We start from the raw sequence: 11836 nt of genomic DNA, 5'->3' as shown, positions 1-11836 counted from the left end.
TTTCGACAATGCACAGATCAATTTTAAAAAATTTCAATAAATGAGGGACCAAATGTAAATATGTAAAAAGATAAGAAATAATAAAAATAACAAAATGGAAAAGAAGAAAAACCCAATCTTGTCTTTCTTTCTAACTCTCACTTCCTGTGACACACAATTCACCCCCAAAGTTTGTTTTTTTCCTTTATTTTCCGACACGCTTTGACATGTAAGTTCATAATGTGGATTGCTTGCTTTTTTTTTTTTTTTCCAGATTATTGAAATGAAGTTAAATTTGTCAAATTGAAACAATGAATGGTATTAACAAATTATAGATTAATGTTTTTAGTGTGAATTTATTCTATGCTTATTATTATTATTATTATTATTATTATTATTATTATTATTATTATTATTATTATTATTATTATTTGTGAATTTAAATCAAATTAATTTGATAAAATAATAATTATAAAATATATCCAATGTTTCAGGAAATTCTTCATTTTTTGCCAACATATTGTGTTAGTGTGTCGTGCGTGTTATGATGTCGATGCTTTTAGGTCACCGCGAGGCTACGGAAGGACAATTGCAATCCTTTTTTCAAATCCGCGTAAGGAAAAGGTTCCTTGCATTCTTTCAAAGCAGCGTGAAGAAGCATTTATTCTGGCATTTTGTCAGGGGTAAGGTAAAATCTCATCCAAGATTAGACTGAGATGGGGAAAAATTGAATTTATGTGCTGGCTTCCCTTTTTCAACATCCTCGTACTGCTTTCGCATTACAAATTAGTTATGGGGTCCTTTTCATCATCCTCGTACTGCTTTCGCATTACAAATTAGTTATGGGGCCCGTCCACGTGAGCAACCCTTGAATGGGATTTCCATGCTTTTCCCCATTATAAATACATCGTCGTTGTCGTCGTCGTCGTCGTATCCTCCAAGTCTCTCTCTCATGCAAAAACGCACACTTTGCCTTCTCCCGAAACCCTTTTCAATGGTTCCTCCAAGAGTCTCGTCCAATGCTGAAAAGCTCCTCCTTTTGGCTCTCGCCTTTTTGACAATCGTCACGACTTTCAGGGAGGGCCCTCAGATCACCATGGCGCAGAGCGGTAACAATAATGCCCAAACGATCCTGGTGAACGTTGGGGTGGTTCTTGATCTGGAGACGTGGGTGGGTCGGATGGGATTGAGCTGCATTAACATTTCTCTCTCTGACTTCTATACTTCAAACCCTTCCTACAAGACTAGGCTCGTCCTCAATGTTAGAGATTCCAAAGGAGATGAGGTTGCTGCTGCTGCCGCAGGTTCTCTCTCTCTCTCTCTCTCTCGGCGGCGTATTGACTGGTCATAGAGGATGAAGTACTTTTATGCAGCTGTTTGTGCGATTTAAGATGAATCTAATTATTGTTCATAATGAGGTGTTTGCCAATCTTATGAAATTTTCATTTTCATTTGAGAAGAATTCCCAGTTAAATTTTCAAGGACACGACAAAATAATTTGTGTTCCATTCAAAGCTATATGCATTCTCACAGCAGAGATTCTCAAAGCCCCAATTTCCAGAGCCCGCAGAAGAAACGACCAACGTTAATTTTGCACTAAACAGCTGTTTAGTGCATTTATCATCTTCTAATAAAATCAAAGACAACAAAAAGTCGGTACTTAACATTCAATTTGTTCTCTTTCACACTGGGAATGAGGAGGGTAACAATTTAATCCCCCAAGTCTTTCGGTCGTACGAGACCGGCATTTTGACGCTTAGCTTGAGAGTGGAGGGGATTCGTGGGTTTTGGTCAATCAACGCCACGCCGACTTCATAACAAGACTGGTCACTAACAAGAGAGTAACATTTGACCGTGGAACCTCTTAATTTATTGCCAGGTAAAACTTCCCTCCGGAGAGGTGGAGTTTTGTGTTGTTGGGGGCGTGGTTGGGTTGTTTTCCCCAGAGGGGGTGGTTTATCCAAAGGATAATTATGAAAAAGTCATAAACCTATTACAATTATACCAATACAGTTCTTTTTTTTAATCTAATTTAGGTTTAAACATTTTACAATTGTGTAGTTTAGTTTATTCGGTCAAAATTATCTTAGGATAAATGCATTCAAAATCTTAAAACTTACCATAAAATTCCAAGTTATAAAGCTAAATGTGCAATTTTTAAAATTTTTTCTGCAAATAAATTAAAATAAATACATTTTGTTGTTTTGGTCTTTACACTTTTTAAGAGTGAAGCACTATTTCTTGAATTTTTAAAATTCAATTGTACTTCCGTAACAAGTTTTAATATTCAATTGTACCTTCGTGAAAAAATCTAGGATTTTAATGCACTTATCTCATTGATCTTAGAATTGAGAAGTCCACCATCTCTATTATCTTGTATTTCACCAATATACAAATGTACATAGATTTATGGATACAAGATTTGATCTTGATAACAACGTGTGAATGGAGGATTTTTGTTTATGGTCTTGGATGGTATAGTGGGACTACTATCATCTATTCTATTCTTTGAAGAATATATAGCTCTCTTATGACTCTCGTCCCACTATAAATGTAGTAATATTCTACCAAATTATGTATGCATAGTGAATCCTATTAGAAATGATCTTGCAAACGTAAAATAGTCACTTCAGGGGGAAGGCTGATGGAGATAATTTCAAATTATTTTCTTTGGAAAAATATGTACATGATACATATCTCTACATAATTTCACTAATTTATTTTTCCAATTGACCCAAACTTCATGGTTAACAAGATTGTTCAAGCTGAGCCAGTGATTCATTTCCATGGAAGTTGTGTGTCATTAATGATGAAATAAAACAACTAAGGTTTCCAGTTCCACCAAATAATTGTTAACGCATGAAAGCAGTGGATGCCGAGAGGCTTGATATATAATAAAACTTCACATAGGTCTGACCTCACAAAATTCATACAATTGCAATATGGGGCTTGGATTCTAGAGTGGAATAAATTTGATGCCATGAAATAAAGAAATCAACTTATCTGTCTGCACCAATTTATCCACTCTTATTTGTTCTAAATTTACTTTCATGAAAGATTAGTTTCTGATTGGTATGCAATATCATATGCCAAAGAATATCAAAGGCAACAACGAATGCCTGCAATCTGGTAAATAATTATATTCCAACTTCAAACTTCTATTTTACTTTTTCTTAAACGTTTTATTTCTATTATACCGCATCAAGTTTTAATTGGCTTCTGATCAATACCATGCCATTTCCAATAAGAATTTCCATTATGTGCCATGTTGTTATTGTTTCTCCATCTTTTGTTCACCCTTGCAGCACTTGATCTAATAACGAATAAGCAAGTCCAAGCCATAATAGGACCTCAACGTTCATTGCAAGCAAATTTCATCATTCACCTTGGAAAAAATCTCATGTGCCGATCATCTCTTTTTCTGCTACTGGTCCTTCCCTCAGTTCCATTCGGAGTCCTTACTTCATTCGAGCTGCGCAAAATGACTCATCCCAAGTGAATGCCATAAGCGCAGTCGTGCAAGCTTTTGGCTGGAGAGAAGTGGCCCTCATATACGTGGACAATGAGTTCGGAGAAGGCATCATACCTTCTCTTACGGATGCTTTGGAAGAGGTCGACACACGAGTGTCTTATAGGAGCCTCATTCCTCCTTTGGCCACGGACAGTCAAATCCTGGGGAACTCTACAAGTTAATGACGATGCAAGCGAGGGTCTTCATAATGCACATGTTACCGACCCTCGGATCTCGGCTATTTTCAAAGCAAAAGAAGTGGGAATGATGAGTGAAGGTTATGTGTGGATCTTGACTAGTGGAATCACTGACCAATTGAGTTCTGTGGATTCATCTGTTGTCACTAGTTCGATGCAAGGAGTATTGGGCGTCAACACTTACATCCCGAACACACCAAACCTGAACAACTTCACGGCCCGATGGAAGATGAAATTCCAACGAGACAATCCATCCGTCCTTAATCCTACGTTGAACATTTTTGGATACTGGGCTTATGACGCTGCTCAGGCTCTGGCAATGGCTGTCGAGGAAATGGGTGTGGCTAATTTTACCTTCCAGATGTTTGATGCTTCAATAGATACGACAGATCTCGACATTATTGGGGTCTCTAAAAGTGGTCCGAAACTTCTCCAAGAACTAGCCAATACGACATTCACGGGCCTCACTGGAAATTTTAGACTCGTTCATGGGCAGCTAGAGTGGTCAACATTCCAGATTGTTAATATCAATGGAAATGCAGCAAGACGGATTGGGTTTTGGACGCAAGAAAATGGGCTGCTAAGAGATTTGTATTCATTCGGCAAAAGTAAATATTCCACTTCGAAGACTAATCTTGGATCGATAATATGGCCAGGAGGTTCCACCTCTATTCCTAAGGGATGGGACACTCCCACAAATAGGAAGAGGCTGAAAATTTTAGTCCCTGTGAAGGATGGTTTCAATCAATTTGTGCAAGGTGACTAATGATCTTAGCACAAATACATCCAAAGTCACTGGATACTGTATTGACATCTTTCAAACCATTATAGAAAAATTGCCGTATGTTGTGGCTTATGACCTTATTCCATTTGCCTTTTCCAATGGAAGTAGCATGGGCAGTTACGACGACATGATTGATCAAGTATTTTACCAGGTGAGCAAGTGCTTGATTTTGTTGGAATACTTGTTAAAACTTACTATGCTAGCATGTTGTTGACACAGAAACATTCCCATTTTTTTTTTTTTTTTTTTGGTTGGAATAGAATTACGATGGAATCGTGGGTGATATAACAATCACTGCAAACAGATCACTATACGTGGACTTCACGACACCATACACCGAACCGGGGGTCGCAATGGTTGTGCCATACAAGGAGAGCAAGAGCAAGAATGCTTGGGTTTTCTTGAAGCCACTCACTTGGGACCTTTGGTTAACAACCGGATGCTTCTTTGTGTTTATAGCATTCGTCGTGTGGATTCTTGAACACCAAATTAATGAAGATTTCCAGGGTCCGGCCGGGCATCAAGTTGGCACGAGCTTTTGGTTCTCGTTTTCAATCATGGTCTTTGCACAAAGTAATCACCCTTGACTTTAAAAAATCAATTGAACATTGTAATTTACATATCATTCTTGGATAATTTAGGTGTTTACCCTTAATTTGGATTGCAGGGGAGAGAGTATTAAGCAACCTAGCCAGATTTGTTGTGATCGTGTGGGTTTTCGTGGTACTTATACTAACACAATGTTATACGGCAAGCTTGAGCTCTCTTTTGGTGGTGCAAAATCTTCAACCAGCTGTGGTTGATGTGGATAAGCTCCTTAAGAGTGGAGAAAATGTGGGTTACTTGGAAAACTCTTTCGTTTATGGAATGTTAAAGCAAATGAAGTTCAATGATTCCAGACTTATATCTTATAAGTCCGCTGAAGAATGCAATGTGCTTCTTTCCAAGGGAAGTCAAAAGGGCGGGATTGCAGCAGCATTCGATGAAGTCCCCTACATTAAATTTGCCATTTCTCAATATTGCAAAAGATATACCATGATCCCGACATTAAGAAGTGCTGGATTTGGCTTTGTTAGTCCTCAATCTCTTAGCCCCGAAAAGAAAAACCCTCAAAATCTCCTAGGATTATTATTTATTTTTTTGTTTGAAAACTCTCATGTCTTGCCTTTCGTTTACAGGTTTTCCCCAAAGGGTCTCCGCTAGTACCTGATATTTTCGAGTAATCTTAATGATACTGAAGTGCTTAAAATAATGGAAATCGAAAATAAATGGTTTCCATCGAAATCCAATCTGCCTGGATTCTTCCAACAGCTTGGGTCTTGACAGTTTTTGGGGCCTATTCTTGATTGCTGGAGCTGCTGCAGTTTTAGCTCTCCTCATCTTCATGGTCATGTTTGTCAAAAGAAACTGGCATGTCGTTGCAAGTCCTTCAAGTTCATTACGGGAGAAATTTGTTACATTGGGAAGAAGATTTTACGAAAGAGACCTCAACTCCCGTACTTTTGAGAAAGCCAGATTTAGAGATAGAAATACGGATGATGGCGACAATGAGATTGCAGCTGTTGAAACTTTGGAAAACACTACCTTCTGAGTTTGTCAAGAGATATCGGCCAAAACAATGATGATATAAACAATGAGCAAGGCACGCCGTCTGCAGAACAAGGACTTTCTAATCATGTAGACAAAGGGTGCCCAACGATTGACAAACATCGATTTACAAATGTAAGTTTAGAGAGGTACATGCCTCAACAACTTTAGATATTAAACTTTAAATTTTTTTACTTGTTGAACTTTGTACTTCTAGACAATAATAATTTCCCCCTCATTCTCTTCTCATGTAAGCACTACTATTTCTACTGTTTATTGTCTAATCACAAACAATGTAACGAAAGATAGATGCTTCTCAAAGCATTTTCCAGAGGACATTACATGCATGTATTAGCTTCTCTTATTCTTTAATGTCTTAGCAATGAAAGTATTTATTGTTATTTCAACAACTTGCCCAAAGTGTGTTAATTTAGTAACAAAAGATGACTTCTAAAAATATCTAACATGTATAATGAGAAAGTTCGGTAGAATAGGTTTCAATGGCTGAAGAACCTGTCAAAATCCTATGTTTTCCTCTTTTATATAAAGGGACATGATCAATTGACCCAATGACATGTAAAGTGCTCCTAAGTATTCACTTTATTATTTAACCATTCTATTTAACTAAAGGAATCCATTAACATCTGAATTTGGTCTAATTAGAGCCAACTCAATTCGGCCCATCACTCTCCAGCCCATCAAAAAACCAATTCCAATTCGATCATCCTCCGCCCAGCAGCACAAGTCCATCAAATGCTTGACCTTGGCCCACGGCCTATGAGATGGCCCTCTATTCCTTAAAGCTGGTTCTCTCTCTTTTGAAGGTTCAAGTTTTGTTGGAACGTGGTTTATACTCCTATTGATAGATATAGTTGTTTATTGCATATAAAATATTAGAGAGCGACCCCAATCCTTGAACAAAAATATTAATTAAATTATGTAACATATCATTTTAGGAGCATTCATCATATAATTTAATTAATGCATTTGCATTGGACTGGCAGCAAAAGGATTCTAGTGAATAGTTCGAAGCTTAATTGAGTTAATTGGACTAAACCTATAAAAAAAAAAAATTCAAGTTCAGCCCATTATCTTTTAAGTGGCCGCGGATTGGTAGCAGCAGTGCATATTTGCTATTATTATTAAAAAAAAAAAAAAAGATTTTTGATGGAAGCGTGTGCTTGAGAAAGAAGCATCACACATGGGGATATTTTTGCTTTAAAACAAGAAATAAAGCAAAAATGAAATAAAGCAAAAATGAATGACTGAATATTTGGGTTAACATGAGAAGCAAGAATTTAAAATCGGAACAAGACAAAAAGAAGTATTGTGCATATATGGTCCATTCACGGCAAGATCTAAAGGAAGAAGGGAGCAAAGCAATGTTCTATCCAGAGGAAAAATAGTCAAAGATGCACAATCACCACAAAGTAGACTTGTTTGAAACGGGTGAGTCGGGTTGGATTTTGGTCCGATCATAAATGATCCCACCAAATCAACCTATTTAACTCATTATGGCCCATTTATCATTCTTAACCCGTATCCAACCCATTTTATTAAATCCAGGAAAGTTTATTTCTTATGATTTTAGAAAAAAAAATGATTATCGTATAACACTTTCATGCAATACAAATCTAGTTGACAATTTTTATGTCAAATGAGGGACTATCAATTTGAAAGGGCTTTATACTCACTTTCATGGAAAATGCTTTTTTATCCTAACCATTAATGTAGGATTTACAAGAATCACATCATCTCACTGTCATCATGTCGACAAGAGTTTGAGTATTCTCGCAAGTGGTATGATTTTACCAATCTGAGAGGTCTTTGTTGGGATAGTAATACAAGCTTGGTTAGCGGCTTGACAAAGGGGACTATCAAGGTTAATGCTTATAAAAGAAATGTCGTGCGATCATCTCTGGGTTTATAAGTCAATAACCCTATAGAACTGAAAAAGAAATAATCTTACTCGTACTTCTTGAGCGATGCTTATAAACATATGAATTTCTACGTTAATTCAAATGCCTTAAAGGGACACAATGTAGACTCGGCTTATGGGTTGAGAAACTAAGGGATTCAAAAATGTGTAAAAGAGTTAGAGTTGGTGATTATCTCGGCATTGTCACAATCAAGATCATGAAACAACTAATATACATTTTTTTAAGGAATAACTGTGCAAACACTATATCATGGCACCGTGAGAATATGGACACAAAACTTTAGGAAGTAAGGGAACATATAGGCAATCACTTGGAAGTAGTTATGGCACAACTACTAGAAATACTATCGTCCATCTACTAAAGGCTCATTGTACAAATTAAACAAATTAATTATCTTTTAATATATTTACTTTACTGCGCTAAACTTTTATTTTTCAGATTCGCATTATCAATGAAATTCCAACATGTATCTTTATCTCGGCATACTCAGGCTTTCTTGTCAATTAAGTTTTGGCAGAGTTTGTTTATATTTCGGTTCGCTTGTAATAGTTGTACTTTCCGAGCCTTGATTCTCTTATTTGCTTGGATATTTCATGTCCGGAGTCAACACAGAACTTGTTTTCCTCTAATAAAACTAAAAAAACGACTTTCAATAAAGCCTATTTCATTTGTGGGAGAAATTCCAGCAAAATAGTTGCTCTAACTTGTCTTCTAATTATTAATTTATAAATCACCTTACAATATGGAGGGGATACTGATAGACTGTTCTTTCAACTTTTTTTTTTTGACCTATCTGACTTCCGATTGAATTTGAACCTTGAAAATCTTGTCAAAATGGGAAAACGGTAACTATTTTTTCAAGTTACATCAAATTAATTTTTGTCACTTTTGATCTTACTTCATCGGCCATTGTGAGACTAAAGAAGACCCACTTGAAAAAGAAATTTGTTTCGCATTGGAAAGTGCACAGTGCAATCACTTCAAAGAATTACTAAGTAACTTTCTTTAAACGACGTTGAATCCTCTCCCATAATTATCAACTAATCTGCTCAATTATTAATTCTTGGTAAGCTTTTTCCATCGAGGGAACCTACCGTCCAGCCAATCAATCATTTAGCAGCCGATTATAACTATGATGTCTTCTCTTATGAACAAAGTCACGTCATTTACCAAGACGCCTTATCGAACCCATCGACCATTTTGGAATTTTATAGATCCTTTTTGGATTGGACAGAACTAACTACGACGACGGAGGGCCATTCAAACTCTCCCGGATTTCTATCCATTTTCTATAAAAAAGGTAGTTCGGATTGGCGATGGTGGCAGTGGTGACTCGGCAGTGGAGATGGCGGTGGTGAGCGGTGGTGGAGATGGCAGTGATGTGTGGTGGTGAATGGTGGTGGTGTGGTGGTGTACGGCGGTGTGGGCGGTGGTGATGGGGTGATGGGGTGGCGTAGGTGATGGTGGTGGGGATGGGGTTGATGGTGGTGGAAAGAAAATGAGGGAGTTTGAGGAAAAAGAAAAATAAAGAAGGAGGGGAAGAATGGGCAGAGATGGGGGAGAAAGGCGTGAGGGAAGGAGGGGGAATGAAGTGGAGGTGGAGAAGAAGGAGAGAAGGGAGGATGGGCGGTCTGCAGGGGAGGAGGCGCGAGTGGAAGGGGGAAGAAAGAGAGAGAGAGAGGAGAAGAAAAAGAAAGAAAGAAAATACAAAAGATTCCTCGAGATACTTCCCAAAATTCTCATCATACTCTTCACCCACACTTCCTTAAAACCCTCTTGTATTATGTCCCCACCTTTCTTTTTATTTCTAATTTCATAAAAACAATCCTTTTAGTTCAAAAATTTCAATTTTGCCTCTTGATTCTAATTTTTTTTTTCCGTCTCCAATTTTTCGTCCGATAATTCATTTTCAGAAAATTTTGACTTGTCGATAATTTGACGGACAATGAGGCGACATCTAAAAATTTAATCTCGAAATCCTTGAAAGTTCGATACCCAAAATCGAATTAAATTTCATGATTAAAAATCGATCGAACATGATTTTAGTACGACCTAATCTATTTAGTAGCTTTTAGAGGTTCTCGTGTGGTTGACCCGTGATCAATAATTTTCGATTCATGCTTTGTGCTTCGAATCACGGATAATCGATGGTGAATCGGTTTATCGTACCCTGAATATAAGATTAATAGAAAATCGATTTATTCATTCAACGGAATCGTAATTGTGCATAATCATTTACGAACTATGTAGTTCTTTCAAATCGATTTATATCCATTCTCTAATTGATTTATAACAGTGTAGTATTAACCATTGTCGATCCTTATGGTCGAGTGATCAACTTCGCTTCAAATTCTTTAATCTTTCACATTTTACCCATTTATGACTTCACCCAATAGATTAATTAACTCGTAAGTGATTATGTCAAAATAAAGTAAGTATAAGCACATCAACGGAATAATCATATCATATATTTCAAAATATGAATCAAGGGATATCACACAATCCCTCTCGTGTTACTTGCATCATTGGATTGGGAATGAAAATATTTCCTTATCTTTTATGATAACTTGATAACGAGACCCAAAAAAGAATTTTAAAAGCTTATTGACTTGTGTCTACTATAAAATACACTAGTATGATTCTTGGCTTTTCAGTATTAAAAAAAAAAAAAAAAAACCAATTGACCAATTTCTTAGCTAAGTTCGCAACTAATTTTACATCTATAGATTTCTTAGCCCTCACAAAGAGAAAACCCCACATAGTTTCGTTTTCTTAGGAGGGAAACTAGAGCTAACCGTGCATGATATCATTGATTAGGAAGCATTGAGACTTTCGAAAAGCCTTTCGTGTCGGATATTTCAACACATGTTCGACACTCTCTAATACTAGGTCAATAGATATTGGAAAATCCGATACTCGATTAACTCTCCCAACACTCTTCAATACTCAACTTTGGAATTTCAACATGCACAGATCAATTTTAAAAATATTTCAATAAATGAGGGACCAAAATGTAAATATATAAAAAGATAAGAAATAATAAAAATAAAAAAATGGGAAAGAAGAAAAACATAATCTTTTCTTCATCTTCGGACTCTCACTTTCTGACACACAATTCACCCCCAAGTTTGTTTTTTCTTTATTTTCCAACACACTCGACATGCAAGTCCACAATATGGATTGCTTTTTTTTTTTTTCCAGATTATTAAAAATGAAATTAAATTTGTCAAATTGAAAATAATGAATGATATTAACAAATTATGGATTAATAGATTAATGCTTATTATTATTATTATTATTATTATTATTTTTTAATGTAAATTCATTTTATTATTATTTTATTATTATTAATTATTTATTTGTGAATTTGAATCAAATTAATTTGATAAAAATAATAATTATAAAATGTGTCCCAACGTTTCAGAATTTTCTATTTTTGAAAAATAACGTGTCATGTATGGCGTGTTGTATCACATGTCTTGTATTGATGTCAATGTTATTTAGGTCACTAGGGAGGCTGTGAAAGGACAATTGCAATCCTTTTTTCAAATCTGCGTACGGAAAAGGTTACTTGCATTCTTTCAAAGGTCGCGTGAAGAAGCATTTAATCTGGCATTTTGTCAAGGGTAAAAAGGCGAAATCTCATCCGAGATTAGACTGAGATGGGGAGAAAAATTGAATTTATTTGCTGGCTTCCTTTTCATCATCCTCGTATTGCTTTCCCATCACAAATTAGTTATGGGGCCCGTCCACGTGAGCAACCCTTGAATCGTCGTCGTCATATCCTCCAATTTCATGCGAAAAACGCACACTTTGCCTTATCCCGAAACCCTTTTCA

The 11836-nt window shown here is 36.3% G+C and overlaps 1 pseudogene; it reads left to right on the top strand.

Moving 5' to 3' along the window:
- Positions 1-973: 973 nt before the first annotated feature.
- Positions 974-6062, top strand: LOC120293906 (annotated as a pseudogene).
- The last annotated feature ends 5774 nt before the right edge of the window (positions 6063-11836 follow it).

Source organism: Eucalyptus grandis, chromosome 5, assembly GCF_016545825.1.
Source record: "Eucalyptus grandis isolate ANBG69807.140 chromosome 5, ASM1654582v1, whole genome shotgun sequence".
NCBI lineage: Eukaryota > Viridiplantae > Streptophyta > Magnoliopsida > Myrtales > Myrtaceae > Eucalyptus > Eucalyptus grandis.
The sequence above is the reverse complement of the archived record's forward strand: the minus strand, read 5'-3'. Positions and strand labels throughout refer to the sequence as shown.